Source organism: Chlorocebus sabaeus, chromosome 11 (assembly GCF_047675955.1).
Source record: "Chlorocebus sabaeus isolate Y175 chromosome 11, mChlSab1.0.hap1, whole genome shotgun sequence".
Classification (NCBI taxonomy): domain Eukaryota; kingdom Metazoa; phylum Chordata; class Mammalia; order Primates; family Cercopithecidae; genus Chlorocebus; species Chlorocebus sabaeus.
Window position 1 is genome coordinate 100,722,288 of NC_132914.1, and position 15,923 is coordinate 100,738,210.

General features: G+C 41.3%; 1 long non-coding RNA gene across 1 annotated transcript; it reads left to right on the plus strand.

Annotated features, from left to right (window-relative positions):
• Positions 1–11,232: 11,232 nt before the first annotated feature.
• LOC140712879 (uncharacterized) lies at positions 11,233–12,882 on the plus strand. The gene is made up of 3 exons (XR_012094688.1): positions 11,233–11,438; positions 12,367–12,425; positions 12,786–12,882. It is a non-coding gene; the product is annotated as an uncharacterized lncRNA (long non-coding RNA).
• The last annotated feature ends 3,041 nt before the right edge of the window (positions 12,883–15,923 follow it).

Sequence of the window (15,923 nt, forward strand, 5' to 3'; positions counted from 1 at the left end):
TGCATTTCTCTGATGTCCAGTGATAATGAGCATTTTTTCATGTGTCTGTTGGCTGCATAAATGTCTTCTTTTGAGAAGTGTCTGTTCATATCCTTTGCCCACTTTTCGATGGGGTTGTTTTCTTCTTGTAAATTTGTTTAAGTTCTTTGGAGATTCTGGGTATTAGCCCTTTGTCAGATGGATAGATTGCAAAAATTTTCTCCCATTCTGTAGGTTACCTGTTCACTCTGATGGTACTTTCTTTTGCTGTGCAGGAGCTCTTCAGTTTAATTACATCCAATTTGTTAATTTTGGCTTTTGTTGCCATTGCTTTTGGTGTTTTAGTCATGAAGTCCTTCCCCATGCCTATGTCCCGAATGGTACTGCCTAGGTTTTCTTCTAGGGTTTTTATGGTTTCAGGTCTAACATTTAAGGCTTTAATCCATCTTGAATTAATTTTTGTATAGGGTGTAAGGAAGAAATCCAGTTCCAGTTTTCTACATATGGCTAACCAGTTTTCCCAGCACCATTTATTAAATAGAGAATCCTTTCCCCACTTCTTGTTTTTGTCAGGTTTGTCAAAGATCAGATGGTTGTAGATGTGTGGTGTTATTTCTGAGGCCTCTGTTCTGTTCCATTGGTCTATGTACCTGTTTTTGTACTAGTACCATGCTGTTTTGGTTACTGTAGCCTTGTAGTATAGTTTGAAGTCAAGTAACGTGATGCCTCCAGCTTTGTTCTTTTTGCTTAGGATTGTCTTGGCAATGCAGGCTCTTTTTTAGTTCCATATGAACTTTAAAGTAGTTTTTTCCAATTCTGTGAAGAAAGTCATTGGTAGCTTGATGGGGATGGCATTGAATCTATAAATTACCATGGGCACTATGGCCATTTTCATGATATTGATTCTTCCTATCCAGGAGCATGAAATGTTCTTCCCTTTGTTTGTATCCTCTTTTATTTTGTTGAGCAGTGGTTTGTAGTTCTCCTTCAAGAGGTCCTTCATGTCCCTTGTAAGTTGTATTCCTAGGTATTTTATTCTCTGTGTAGCAATTGTGAATGGGAGTTCACTCATGATTTGGCTCTCTGTTTGTCTGTTATTGCTGTATAGGAATGCTTGTGATTTTTGCACATCAATGTTGTATCCTGAGACTTTGCTGAAGTTGCTTATCAGCTTAAGGAGATTTGGGGCTGAGATGAGGGGGTTTTCTAAATATACAATCATGTCATCTGCAAATAGGGACAATTTGACTTCCTCTTTTCCTAATTGAATACCCTTTATTTCTTTCTCTTGCCTGATTGCCCTGGCCAGAACTTCCAACACTATGTTGAATACGAATGGTGACAGAGAACATCCTTGTCTCGTGCCAGTTTTCAAAGGGAATGCTTCCAGTTTTTGCCCAATCAGTATGATATTGATTGTGGGTTTGTCACAAATAGCTCTTATTACATTGAGGTACGTTCCATTAATACTTAGTTTATTGAGAGTTTTTAGCATGAAGGGCCATTGAATTTTGTCGAAGGCCTTTTCTACATCTACTGAGATAATCATGTGGAGTTTGTCATTGGTTCTGTTTATGTGACAGATTACGTTTATTGATTTACGTATGTTGAACCAGCCTTGCATCCCAGGGATGAAGCTGACTTCATCGTGGTGGATAAGCTTTTAGCTGTGTGACTGGATTCAGTTTGCCAGTATTTTATTGAGGATTTTTGCCTCGATGTTCATCAGGCATATTGGTCTAAAATTCTCTTTTTTTGTTGTATCTCTGCCAGGTTTTGGTATCAGGATGATGCTGGCCTCATAAAATGAGTTATGGAGGAGTCCCTCTTTTTCTATTGATTGGAATAGTTTCAGAAGGTATGGTACCAGCTCTTCTTTGTACCTCTGGTAAAATTCGGCTGTGGATCCATCTGGTCCTGGACTTTTTTGGTTGGTAGGCTATTAATTATTGCCTCAGTTTCAGAGCCTGCTATTGGTCTATTCAGAGATTCAACTTCTTCCTGGTTTAGTCTTGGGAGGGTGTGTGTGTCCAGGAATTTATCCATTTCTCCTAGATTTTCTAGTATACTTGTGTAGAGGTGTTTATAGTATTCTCTGACATAGTTTGCATTTCTGTGGGATTGGTGGTGATAGCCCCTATATCATTTTTTATTGTGTCTATTTGATTCTTCTCTCTTTTCTTATTAGTCTTGCTAGCAGTCTATCAATTTTGTTGATCTTTTCAAAAAACCAGGTCCTGGATTCACTGATTTTTTGAAGGGATTTTTGTGTCTCTATCTCCTTCAGTTCTGCTCTGATCTCAGTTATTTCTTGCCTTCTGCTAGCTTTTGAATTTATTTGCTCTTGCTTCTCTAGTTCTTTTAATTGTGATGTTAGAGTGTTGATTTTAGATCTTTCCTGCTTTCTCTTGTGGGCATTTAGTGCTATAAATTTCCCTCTACACACTGCTTTAAATGTGTCCCAGAGATTCTAGTACATTGTGTCTTTGTTCCCATTGGTTTCCAAGAATATCTTTATTTCTGCCTTCATTTTGTTATTTACCCAGTAGTCATTCAGGAGCAGGTTGCACAGTTTCCATGCAGTTGTCCAGTTTTGAGTGAGTTTCTTAATCCTGAGTTCTAATTTGATTGCATTGTGGTCTCAGAGACAATTTCTTATAATTTCTGCTTTTTTACATTTGCTGAGGAGTGCTTTACTTCCAATTATGTGGTCAATTTTAAAATAAGTGTGATGTGGTGCTGAGAAAAATGTATATTCTGTTGATTTGCGGTGAAGAGTTCTGTATACGTCTATTATGTCCGTTTGGTGCAGAACTGAATTTAAGTCCTGGATATCCTTGTTTAACTTCTGTCTCATTGATCTGTCCAATATTGACAGTGGGGTGTTAAAGTCTCCCATTATTATTGAGTGGGAGTCTAAGTCCTTTGTAGGTCTCTAAGGACTTGCTTTATGAATCTGGGTGCTCCTGCTTTGGGTGCATATATATTTAGGATATTTAGCTCTTCTTGTTAAATTGATCCCTTTACCATTATGTAATAGCCTTCTTTGTCTCTTTTGATCTTTGCTGGTTTAAAGTCTGTTTTATCCAAGACTAGGATTGCAACCCCTGCTTTTTTTTTGCTTTCCATTTGCTTGATAGATCTTCCTCCATCCCTTTATTTTGAGCCTATGTGTGTCTCTGCACATGAGATGTGTCTCCTGAATACAGCACACTGATGGGTCTTGACTCTTTATCCAATTTGCCAGTCTGTATCTTTTAATTAGGGCATTTAGCCCATTTACATTTAAGGTTAATATTGTTATGTGTGAATTTGATCCTGTCATTATGATGTTAGCTGGTTATTTTGCCGATTAATTGATGCAGTTTCTTCATAGCATCGATGGTCTTTACAATTTGGCATCCTTTTGCAGTGGCTGGTACTGGCTGTTCCTTTCCATGTTTAGTGCTTCCTTCAGGAGCTCTTCTAAGACAGGCCTGGTAGTGACAAAACCTCTCAGCATTTGCTTGTCTACAAAGGATTTTATTTCTCCTTCACTTATGAAGCTTAGTTTGGCTGGATATGAAACTCTGGGTTGAAAATTCTTTAAGAACGTTGAATATTGGCCCCTACTTCTCTCTTCTGGCTTGTAGGGTTTCTGCTGAAATATCCACTGTTAGTCTGATGGGCTTCCCTTTGTGGGTAACCCACCTTTCTCTCTGACTGCCCTTAACATTTTTTCCTGCATTTTAACCTTGGTGAATCTGACAATTATGTGTCTTGGGGTTGCTCTTCTCAAGGAGTATCTTTGTGATGTTCTCTGTATTTCCTGAATTTGAATGTTGGCCTGCCTTGCTAGGTTGGGGAAGTTCTTCAGCATAATATCCTGAAGGGTGTTTTCCAACTTGGTTCCATTATCCCCATCACTTCCAGGTACACCAATCAAATGTAGACTTGGTCTTTTCACATAGTCCTCATATTTATTGGAGGCTTTGTTTGTTTCTTTTTACTCTAAACTTGTCTTGTCACCTTATTTCATTAAATTGATCTTCAATCTCTGATACCCTTTCTTCCATGTGATCGAATCAGCTATTGAAGCTTGTGCATGTGTCATGAAGTTCTAGTGCCATGGTGTTCAGCTCCATCAGTTCATTTAAGGTCTTCTCTACACTGTTTCTTCTAGTTAGCCATTCATCTAACCTTTTTTCAAAGTTTTTAGCTTCCTCACAATGGGTTTGAACATACTCCTTTAGCTCAGAGAAGTTTGTTATTAAAGACCTTCTGAAGCCTACTTCTGTCAACTCATCAAAGTCATTCTCCGTCCAGCTTTGTTCCGTTGCTGGCAAGGAGCTGCGATGCTTTGGAGGAAAAGAGGTGCTCTGATTTTTAGAATTCTCAGCTTTTCTGCTCTGGTTTCTCCCCATCTTTGTGGTTTTTATCTACCTTTGGTCTTTGATGTTGGTGACCTACAGATGAGTTTTTGGTGTAGATACCCTTTTTGTTGATATCGATGCTATTCCTTTCTGTTTGTTAGTTTTCCTTCTAACAGTCAGGTCCCTTAGGTGCAGGTCTGTTGGGGTTTACTGGAGGTCTGCTCCAGACACTGTTTGCCTGGGTGTCACCAGCAGAGGCTGCAGAACAGCAAATATTGCTGCCTGATCCTTTGTCCCAGAAGGGCACCCACCTATATGAGGCAACTGTCAGCCCCTACTAGGAGCTGTCTCCCAGTTAGGCTACATGGGGGTCAGGGACCCATTTGAAGAGGCAGTCTGTCCATTCTCAGAGCTCAAACACCATGCTGGGAGTACCACTGCTCTCCTCAGAGCTGCCAGACAGGAATGTTTAAATCTGCAGAAGTTTCTGCTGCCTTTTGTTTAGCTATGCCCTGCCCACAGAAGCGGGGTCTGTAGAGGCAGTAGGCCTTGCTGAGCTATGGTGGACTCCACCCAGTTTGAGCTTCCCGGCTGCTTTGTTACCTACTCAAGCCTCAGCAATGGCAGATGCCCTTCCCCCAGCCACACTGCAGCCTCACAGGTCGACCTCAGACTGCCGCGCTAGCAGTGAGCAGGGCTCCATGGGCGTGGGACCCACTGAGCCAGGCACAGGAGAAAATCTCCTGGTCTGCCAGTTGCTAAGACTGTGGGAAAAGTGCAGTATTTGGACGGCAGTGTCCAGTTTTTCCAGGTATAGTTTGTCACAGCTTCCCTTGGCTAGGAAAGGGAAATCCCCGACCCCTTGAGCATCTCAGGTGAGGCGATGCCCCCCCGCCCCCCGCTGCTTCAGCTCACCCTCCATGGGCTGCACCCACTGTCCAATCAGTCCTAAAGAGATGAACCAGGTACTTCAGTTGGAAATGCAGAAATCACCTGTCTTCTACCTCGATCACACTGGGAGCTGCAGACTCAAGCTGTTCCTATTCAGCCATCTTGGAACGGGAACCCGAACTATGTCAGATTTATGTATTGTTCATTCTTACACTAGGATCCCAGCTTTATGTTTCAATTAAGCTCCTCAGTTTATTTCTAACAGCCTATCTTCTGTATTGCCATTAAAATTTAAATCTTAGTCTCTGACATTTAGAAGAAATCCTTTAAGTTCTGGCATTCTGTTATTTCTCAGGATTTCTACCTTTACACCAGCTCATAAATGCACCTTACAATGTTTTAAAAATATTTTATCCAGTTTTTAGTCAATTTAGAGAGCCATATAGGATAACTTGTATGAAAGTCTCTTAAAAATACAAAATCCCCCATTTTTTTGCTAACTTACCTTTATTAATTTTTTAAATTATTGAATTTTGTATTTATTTGGTATTGAATCAGTTTATTCAATATGATTATTTATCCATTGATTTTATTTTCACATATCAGTGAGCAATGTTATCTGCAATTAGTGATCTTTTTCTTCTTTTCTTTTCAACGACTATACCACTCATTTCTGTTTTACATCTTATTTAATTTTCTAGAATTTTAGAACAATCAAAAACAATAATGGCATGATAGGTCTCCTTGTCTTATTTGTAATTTTAATTTTAAAGTCTTCTAGTGTTTTTCATTAAGTATGATAATTGCTTTCATATTAAAATAGTTTATTATGTTAAATAAGTATCTGTTTCTAATTTATAAAATATTGTAAGAAGCAGTTTTATCATATATTTGGTATTTAATAGGATTCCCATATGATTTTTATTGTTTACCATATTATTGTTATATATTCCTAGAATTCCTAAAATTAAACCCTTCTGAAATAATACCTACTGGGTAGCAGTATATCTTACACTGATGAATTAAATGTGTGCATGGGGTTTTTCAAACATTAGCATCTACATGCATGCATAAAATTGCTGATTTTGTTTTATTGTACTCTTAGTCCAGTTTGGCAATCACATAAATTAGAAAAATTTCACCAGTGTTTATGTATTAAATTTCCATAATGTGGAACTTCTTTTTCCTTAAAACATTGAAAGAACTGACTTGTAAAACTATCTGGGCTTAGAACTTTTTTGGGAGTTAACTATTTGAAAGCATTTTTCATCTTTGTCATTACTATTGTTCCAGTCAGGTCATCCACCTCTCCTTGAGTTAATTTTAATTATTTTTCCCCCATCAATATAATAATATTTGTTAAGCTATTTTATAGTTTACCACTGAATTCTACATAGCAGTTTTTATATTTGAATCTCTATATGTGCTATAACAAGAGGAAACTCTGGTGCATCCATCCCATTTTCTTGGAATTGTAGGTATAATCACTTCTGTTGTACTCTCCAGAAAAAATATGGAAACACTCCTTGCCTCAAGAGACAATTGGCGAGATTAAAGAAAGCCTTATATCTAATGGCCCAAATTTAGCAGGAGTTAAGTAATAAGGTGCCACCTCTATGCTATATTGTTATCTGGCTTCCTCTTTTGCTTCCCTGTGCTCAGACATGGCAGGCCTTGAGCTCCTGGTTTCTACATGGCAATCAGACTTCGTAAACCTTGGCAAATGTCAGTCACCGTTATTTCTACCCCCAGATCCTCCAGTGTAATTTGTGAGTTATCTTCAGTTAATTTGACTGGAGAGAATGGAAAAAACTCACCCTGGCTTAAAATTCAAGCCTCATTTCTCACTTTAATCTTTATCATGGAGCCCTTTACTCAGAGAGTCATTTTAGTGGACCTCACTAAATCTGATAAGCTGATTCAAAATAGGCCTTACTCTATGAGCCAGGACTCTGAAGGGAAAAAGGAATTCCTGATTTCCCAAACATAACGCTCAACTTGTTAGAAACTCCTTGTTTTCAATTTTTTTTTTTTTTTTTTTTTTTTTTTTTTAAGACAGAGTCTCACTTTGTCGCTCAGGCTGGAGGACAGTGGCACAATCTCAGCTCACTGCAACCTCCGCCTCCCAGGTTCATGTGATTCTCACGCTTCAGCCTCCTGAGTAGCTGGGATTACAGGCATGCGCAACTACGCCCAGCTAATTTTTGTATTTTTCAGTGGAGATGGGGTTTTACCCCGTTAGCCAGGCTGGTCTTGAACCCTTGAGCTCAAGTGATCCACCTGCCTCAGCCTCCCAAAGTGCTGGGATTACAGGGGTGAGCTACCACACTCGGCCACCATTCTTAATTTTGTGTGTTTGTGGTTCACATAAACACATAAATACATTATCCAGCAATTTGCATGTTGTTTCACAGTCTGAAATAGGAGATTCAGTCTGGGTCAAAAGCAACTGTAAAGACCTCAACTGCCTGACTTCACAGGTCTTCGTCCTAATGTTCCTCTAGTCACATGGCATATCTTCTTTCCATAAACTTGCTTCTTTCTGCTAGCTTCTTTAGCCTTTAACAAAAATTTCCTCTCCCTCAACTGTGTTTCATAGACTTCTACTTATTCATGGCATTCATTTGATCATAATCTTTAATGGTTCTTTCTCCAGCTCATGACTTCAATCCCTTCCCTGATGCAAACTGCCAGATTATCTCAGTATTTCCAGTTCAGACTCAGGAAGTGGAAAATCTTACAAGCCCATCCCTTCATCCCATGCCACATCATAGATCCCAAGAAGCTTAGGAAAGGATGAGGACATAGGGCAAGTCAAGTGTCTGTCTCCAGGCCTACCATCTCCTTTTGGTCACCTCAAAAATAGCTCAAAATTAACACCTCGAATTATTGATCCACACCTCCATCTTTATTCTCTTCCCCATCTCTGCAATGTACACCATGATCTGCCAAGTGTGCTACCGTCAGTTCTTCCCTTTCCCTCATCACCCCACACAAGGAATCTCATCCATCAACTCTCATCAGTTCTTTCTCTAAAGCAGATACTAAATCCATCTTCATCTCCATTAACACCACCTTGATCCAGGATACTGCTGTTTCTTGTCTGAATTACTACAACAGCCTTCTAACAGCTTTCTAACCACTTGTTGCACTTTCTATTCTTTCCATCATTCAATCCATATTCTACACAGAAGAGGTAATGATCATAAAATATAAATTCAGTCACATAGGTCCCTCAAAATCCTTCAGTAGCCTCCTATTTCTCTTAGAATAAAATCCAGTCTTTTCCCATATCTGATACAGCTTTCAGAGATCTGATTCTGGCTAATCCCTCAAACCTCATCTTGCAGTATTCTCCCCACACTGACAATGTTCCAGTCACACCAGCCTTGCTTCAGTGACTCAGGATCCCTGAAGCTCTTTTCTGCCTCAGGGTCTTTGCACATGCCTCTGCTTGCTTGGTGTTCCCCTGCTTTCTCACTTGCTTTAGGTCCCAGCTGAAATGTGATTTCCTCAGAAAGGGCTTGGCCACCCTAAACGAAAGGGAATCTCCCCCAACTTGTAGCTCTTTATTTTACCCCCTTATGTCTTCATATTTTTGCCCTCCTCCTCTCTAAATTATTGGGGGGGAAAACTTCAAAGAACACAAAAAAAGCAAAAGCCAAAAGGGGAGTCCAAAAAAAAAAAAACCTTAAAGATAAGAAAAATGAAAAAAAGACAAGAAATTAAGAGTAAATAGGCATGAAAGTATTAGCATTTATGAAAAATAAGTTCATAGAATTTTTAAATACATGTAAATGTTATACAACCCTAAAGCAAACATTCTTACTACTTATTTCTAACTCTTAGAGAATGATTTCTAACTTCACCTTCAAGATAAGTCATCTTTCTTTGAATTCCAGTAAGTACAATATTCACTAGTGTAAGAACTTACCAAAATGAAGGCTCGAAATGAGTTAGAAGCATTTGAAAAAGTCATTATGAGCCCCTAGAAGAGTCTAATGCTTCTTTTCTCATTGTAAGTTTGCATAGCAAGGATCTAAGACAAGTTTTAAAATAAAACAACCCTCTCTTAGGGCCATGGGTACATGAGGCATCATTTATCCACAATAGCCTGGCTCTCTCGCCTCCCTTTGTCCTCTGCAATGCCTCTTTGTAAATCACAGGTGTTTGTGGGCATAAAGCCCATCAGAAGGGAGTTTATTGTGAAGAGTTCTTTCTTTGCCACTTGTTCTAAACCTGTTCAGAGAGTGCTCCATGCCTTAGACGAAATCTCCATAAAAATCAAGAAACAAGAAGTTTTCTGTATGCCTGTACAACAGCCACACTATGACATTAGTTTCGACAGCTCTCTGACCCTGTATTGTCCCAACTTTATTCACCAGTCTCTTTTTCTCTTTCTCTCTCCATTGCTTTTTTTAAGCCTTTATTGGCATTTTTTTTATCTACTGTAAAACAAAAAGGAGGAGGATGGGCGGGGCTTTTTTTAAGCACACTATGTGGCAGATAAAAAAAAAAAAACCACTATCTGCAGTTACTGTAGTAATGGTTTCAAAAAACACCTGCAAATCAAAGAAAGACACCACGGCAGTGTCTTCAGATTTTTTTTTCCTCTTCTTCTCTTAAAGTTCCTTCTTGGCCATTATAGAGTAGGCCCGGCAATGAATTTATGTGACAGCTATGAAGTTACTATTAAAATTGTGAATAGTGCCTAGCAGTTTTCATGCCCTTAGTATAAGATCGCCTCAATTTGCCACACAGCGGTGAATAGGGTAAAGAAGGGAGGGGGTGTCGAATGAATGGGAGGAGGAGGTTATGTGAATGGGAGGGTTTCCCGGGAGGGGGCAGCACAGTTGTCATAGGGGGAAGAGTGATTTATTTTTGAAATTCCAGAAAGGAAGACCAAAAGAAGCTGCCTAAAAGATCCTGAAGTGCGGGGTGGGGGAGATGTGAGATAAATAATATGTCTACACACATTTAGCAAGTGTCAAGGCCAGCTCTAGAAGTAGCGACAGGGTGGGGGCAGTGGTGGTAAATCCATTCCTCTGGTCTTCCAAGATTCAATATTAAATGCCAGCAGGGAGCAGATGTGGGCAGGGGCTGCAGAATAGGGGTAAGGAGCGCGGAAGGAGGGGTTAAGCGTTTATCTCAATGAAAATTAACCACTTGGGGGGAATTAGAAGAGAGCTGGAGCGGGCGGGGAAGGTGGGGGGAGAAGCAGGACAGGGAGATTGTCTCTCCGTGTAGAGAGGAACTTTCCTAGTGCCGAGATCTGGGGAGGGCATTCAGTGAAATGAGGTGAGTAGGGCTGCAAAGAGCAAGGCGGGGCGTGCCCTCCACCGCCCCCCACCGCTCCGCCCGGCCCCTCCCCTTGCCCAGCCCCTCCCCCGCCCCCCCTTCCCGTATTAGCATGCGGGCAGCGGAGAGGCGGCCGGGCGGGGAGGGCGGCGGTGGCATCGCCGCGCGGGGCGCATTGTGGGCCGCGCTCGCCTCCGCGGGGGACCATCTGCTCGCTGTCAATGCATCACCTGCTCGTCTGGGCCGTCGCCGGGGCAACGGGGGGCGGGGGATTAAGGAGCGTGTGCGTCTGGGTCCGGGCCGAAGCGGCAGGGTAGGGGTGGGGGTTGGGGTGGGCGTTGGGGCGGGGGCGGAGCGCTCCTTGGCCCCCCCAGGCCCCTGCCCGGGTCGACCCGCTCAGAGGACCGGCGACCACTGCGACGGGTTCCGCTGCTAGCCACCACTCCTTGGCCTTTGCTCCCGTGCTGCCTGTTTTCGGGGGTGCGGCTGGAGTCCCGGGGAGCGGCAGAGAGCAAACGGTCCGGCCCTGCCTCACCCTGCTAGGGGTCGAGTCCCGCGCTCCCCGCGTCTACCTGGAGCTGCAGGGTCCCTGTCCGGCCGCGCCGCCCGCAGCCTCCTCCGCGGGAGCTGGCGCACTTGGCTGGGTCCTGGGGACGCGGCACAGCGCGGTTCCAAGCGCCCCGCGGTCGCCGGGCAACCACAATGGGGCCGTCTTGCCGTGAGACCCTCTCCCGGCCTGCCACCAAAGTCACAGAAAACTTTCACAACTCTCATCTGACACTGTGGCCTGTGCACGACGCCAAGCACTGGAGAAGCCTTCGACATCAGAATATGAGTGGCACTTGTTCTGGGGGCGGGCAGGGGGGTCCCGATGTTTATCAAACGGGTTGATTTTCCACGGAGGGGGTAGTTCTGGAGGTAGTAGTCCCAGAAATCTTGTAATTCCCCCTTCCACCTACTCATCTTCCTGGAATTGTAAACGAATTTGAATAGAGGAGAAGCGCATCCAGGAGTAATGCAGCCAACAGCAGGGGGCAGAGCAAGGCTGTAGACTACAGTGGCCATTAGGGGACACTTTTAATCCAAAGTCATGCTATTTGGTTTAGAAACTTTAGAGAAATTTTACTCTCTGCTCTTCCCAATCTCTATCCCTACCTCCGGCGTGTCAAGGACATTTAGCTGCACCAACAAAGGTCGTTCTCATCTGCCTGAGGAGTCCACACACTTCAACAAAGGGCTAGTTAACACCCCCTAATTCCTGCCCATAAGCTGTCCATAGACTGCACAGAACCAAAGAGTTAAGTCTTCATCACAATTCGTAATATATAAATATTTTTTCTGGGTTACCTAATTACTGGACACTCTTCTGCAGAATCACAGGACCAGCAGAAAGTGGACATTCACACCTGAGTCCCAGGATGGACACCCCCCCACACACACACCCACATCTAAAATATTATATTTCTAGCCAGGAAAGAAATTAAAAAACCCTGCTTGTTTTTAAAGACTCTGAGTCCTGTTACATCTCATTCAAAGGTCTAGCAACTTTTGGGAAGCCAACAGCCTTTCTCTGACCTAACTTAGCAATTCAAACCCATTTTCTGCATTTCTTTCTTAAAAAAAAAAAAAAAAAAGTTTGTGCTGTTGACCCTATGTTCATCTTTTCCACCTAAAATCTCGTGATCATCGAGTAAAATTTCTCTCATCCTTTTATAATTTCTAGGTAGAAACACCATGAATCAGGCTAATTTTATGATTAAAATGCGGTTTTTTTAATTTGCTGTGACCACACAGAAAATGACAGTTCCACTAATGTATCATTTTCTTTTCATCATTTGTATGTAAGAGAGAAAAGTTAACTATCAAAATATCCATAGCTTTGACATAATAGATGAAGGGGAAAAGGTTTATACGTATACACTTACTCCAAAGATAAAATTCTACCCATCCTTTTACTTTAATTAATGACTTCCATAACTTAAAGTTGAGAGTTCTGAGAAGACGTGCCCTTCGATCTACAAGGTACTCCTAAATACATAGAATCATGGCATCATTCCAACTTAGAGAAGGGATGAGCTGAGTCCAACCCTCTTATGTATAGATAAGGTAGCGAGTCCCAAAATGGTAAGACTGGCCCAAGATTGTACTGCTAGTGGCCAGAGATGCCCAGTGCTCTCTTAATCCCAACAACATCACAGAGGTACAGCTTTGCACACCAAAAACACCTGAAAATGCCTTTTGTCTACTCTGTTACCATTCCTACAGCTGCTGGCTTCACTACAGAAATGAGAACTCTTCATCAATTTCAGCAAACAATCCTTGGGTACCTACCATGTATCAGGCAAAATAGACAAAGATCCCCATCCCTGTAGAGCTCATTCTTTTGTGGTGCAAACAGATTTTAAAAGAAAGAAAAGCCTGGGCGCAGTGGCTCACACCTGTAATCCGAACACTTTGGGAGGCTGAGGCAGACGGATCACTAGGTCTGGAGATCGAGACCATCCTGGCTAACATGGTGAAACCTGTCTCTACTAAAAAACATACAAAAAATTAGCTGGGCATGGTGGCACACACCCGTAGTCCCAACTACTCAGGAGGCTGAGGCATGAGAATTGCTTGAACCCGGGAGGTGGAGTTTGCAGTGAACCGAGACGGTGCCACTTCACTCCAGCCTAGGTGACAGAGCGAGACTCCGTCTCGAAAGAAAGAAAGGAAGGAAGGAAGGAAGGAAGGAAGGAAGGAAGGAAGGAAGGAAGGAAGGAAGGAAGGAAGGAAGGAGAGGGAGGGAGGGAGGGAGGGAGAACTATTCATTTATTGAACATCTAATCAGCTAATATGAGAGGGAAAATATATTTACAAATAAGATATGGATGTCAACCTTAAAAACAGAAGAGCATACATGAGAATCAGAACAATGCAATCAACTAGAAAATATTATCAATATGACAAAGTATCATGAAGTACAGAGGAGACATCAGGTAGTTTTGCCTGGGCAATGTAATAGAGAAGATGTCATAATTCGGCTATATAATAGCAGTCCCTGGCACCTAAACAGGGTATGGCACATAGCAGATGCTCAATAAATAGTTGTTGGATGAATGCATGAATGAACAAATGAATAATGCATTTTCCAAATAGGCAAAAGGAGGAAGATATTCCAGGCAAAGATATCACAGAATATGAAAATGTGATACATATATAAGATGGATATTGTATGTACCTGAAGATATTCCAGGCAAAGTATCACAGTATATGAAAATGTGGTACATATATACTATGGGATATTAGACATAGAAAGAAAATTTCCCCACTTGTGACAACATGGATGAGTCTAGAGGGCATTAGGTTAAATAAACCAGCCACAGAAGGACACACACTGCATGATCTCACTTATATATGGAATATTAAAAAGTCTAACTCAACCCAAATGCCCATCAATGATAGACTGGATAAAGAAAATGTGGTACCTATACACCATGGAATACTATGCAGCCATAAAAAGGAACAAGATCATGGCCTTTGCAGGTACATGGATGGAGCTGGAAGCCATTATCCTCAGCAAACTAACACTAGAACAGAAAACACTGCATGTTCTCGCTTATAAATGGAAGCTGAACAATGAGAACACATGGACACAGGGAGGGAAACAACACACACTGGGGCCTGGTGGGGGGATGGGTGGGGGGAGGGAAAGCATTAGGAAAAATAGCTAATACATGCTCAGCTTAATACCTAGGTGATGGGTTGATAGATGCAGCAAACCACTGTGGCACACATTTACCTATGTAACAAACCTGAACATCCTGCACATGTACCCCTGAACTTAAAATAAAAAATAATTTTAAAAAAAAGTCTTAACTCACACAAGCAGAGAGTAGAATGGTAGTTACTACAGGATGGGGAGTGAGGAGGATGGGGGGTGAGGGAAATGGGGAGATGTTAGTCAAAGGGGATAAACTTTCAGTTATAAGATAAGTAAGTTCTGGTGATCTAATATACCTCATGCTGACTAAAATTAATAGTGCTGTATTACATACTTGAAATATGCTAAGACAGTTCTCACCACCACACACCAAAAATGGTAATTATATGAGGTCATGGATGTCCTCATTAGCTTGATTGTCATCATTTCACAATGTAGACGTATATCAAATCATTACATTGTACACCTCAAATGTATAAAGTTTTTATTTGTCAATTATACCACACCAAATCTGGGCAAAATTTTTTTGAGGAAAGATATCACAGTATGAACAAAGGTTTAGGGGCATGTGTATTTAAGGAGTGATGAGTGAGCCATGAATTGTGAGCAAAACAAAACAATAGAGAAGAAAAAAGGAAGATGGCACACTGTCTTGGAGGTATGTTAAGAAGGGATTTGACTACTATGCCAAGAATGTGGATTTTGTCCTGAGGACCAATAGTTTCTCAACAGCAGCACACTTGTTTTAAGCAGAATCTTGTAAGAAATCCAATAGGATAAAACTGATCCATATAGAGCTGTCCTAATAGAAGCAGGGATAGGCCCCCTGCCCACAATCTCACCATCCAGGCATGGCTGGGGACTCTATATTGTCCCTTGAAATACTGTTTGAACATCAATATAACTGGCAATGAGTCATCTTTGAACATTATCAGACATAAGAATGTGAGTTTGGAAGGAAAAGAGAAGTCAGGAAGAGCAGTTAGAATGTCATTGAAACTGTCCAAGCACAAAATAATGAGAACTTAAATTAGATCAGTAACATTCATAGTGAAATGGAAAATAAAGAGATTTCGAAAATAGAATCCTTCATATACATGGTCATCCTGCTTCAGAGAAAATAATTTTACCTCTGGTACATCTAAGTTTGGATATCTTTTTAAATGAAATTTATTATAAACTTCAGCCTTTTAACTGTTACTATGGCTAACACATTCTCACACTTGCAAAAGTTTATGAAAAAACACAAATTCCTTTGCAGCAAACTGCTTAAATGATGGTTCATATGTCAGAGTATGGATTTTGGGATCCTGAGAGAAGCCAATGGAAGCTATAGAAAGATAGCAAAAAGTGAAGCATCTTTGAAAGATATCTAATACTCCTTTCATTTACTAACCTGACATTCCAATTTTTGAGCAATGATCAAAACCATCATGACCCTTTCCCTACGCTCCCTCAAATGTAAGCATTCAAGCTTTTTCTTAAAAGTTACATAAAATTATTCATTACCCACTTACAATTAGTTGCAATTGCCCAGTAAAAGCTCCTCCTGGGTAGAAGGTTTGTGACTTAAGGAATTCATGACACTCCTGGATTGGGTAAAACGAAGATATGCTCACACAAATAAGCTAATAAGAGAGGCAGCAAAAGAGAACTGGGAAGCCAGAGAAATTCACATGATGAAGATACCTGGCATTTAG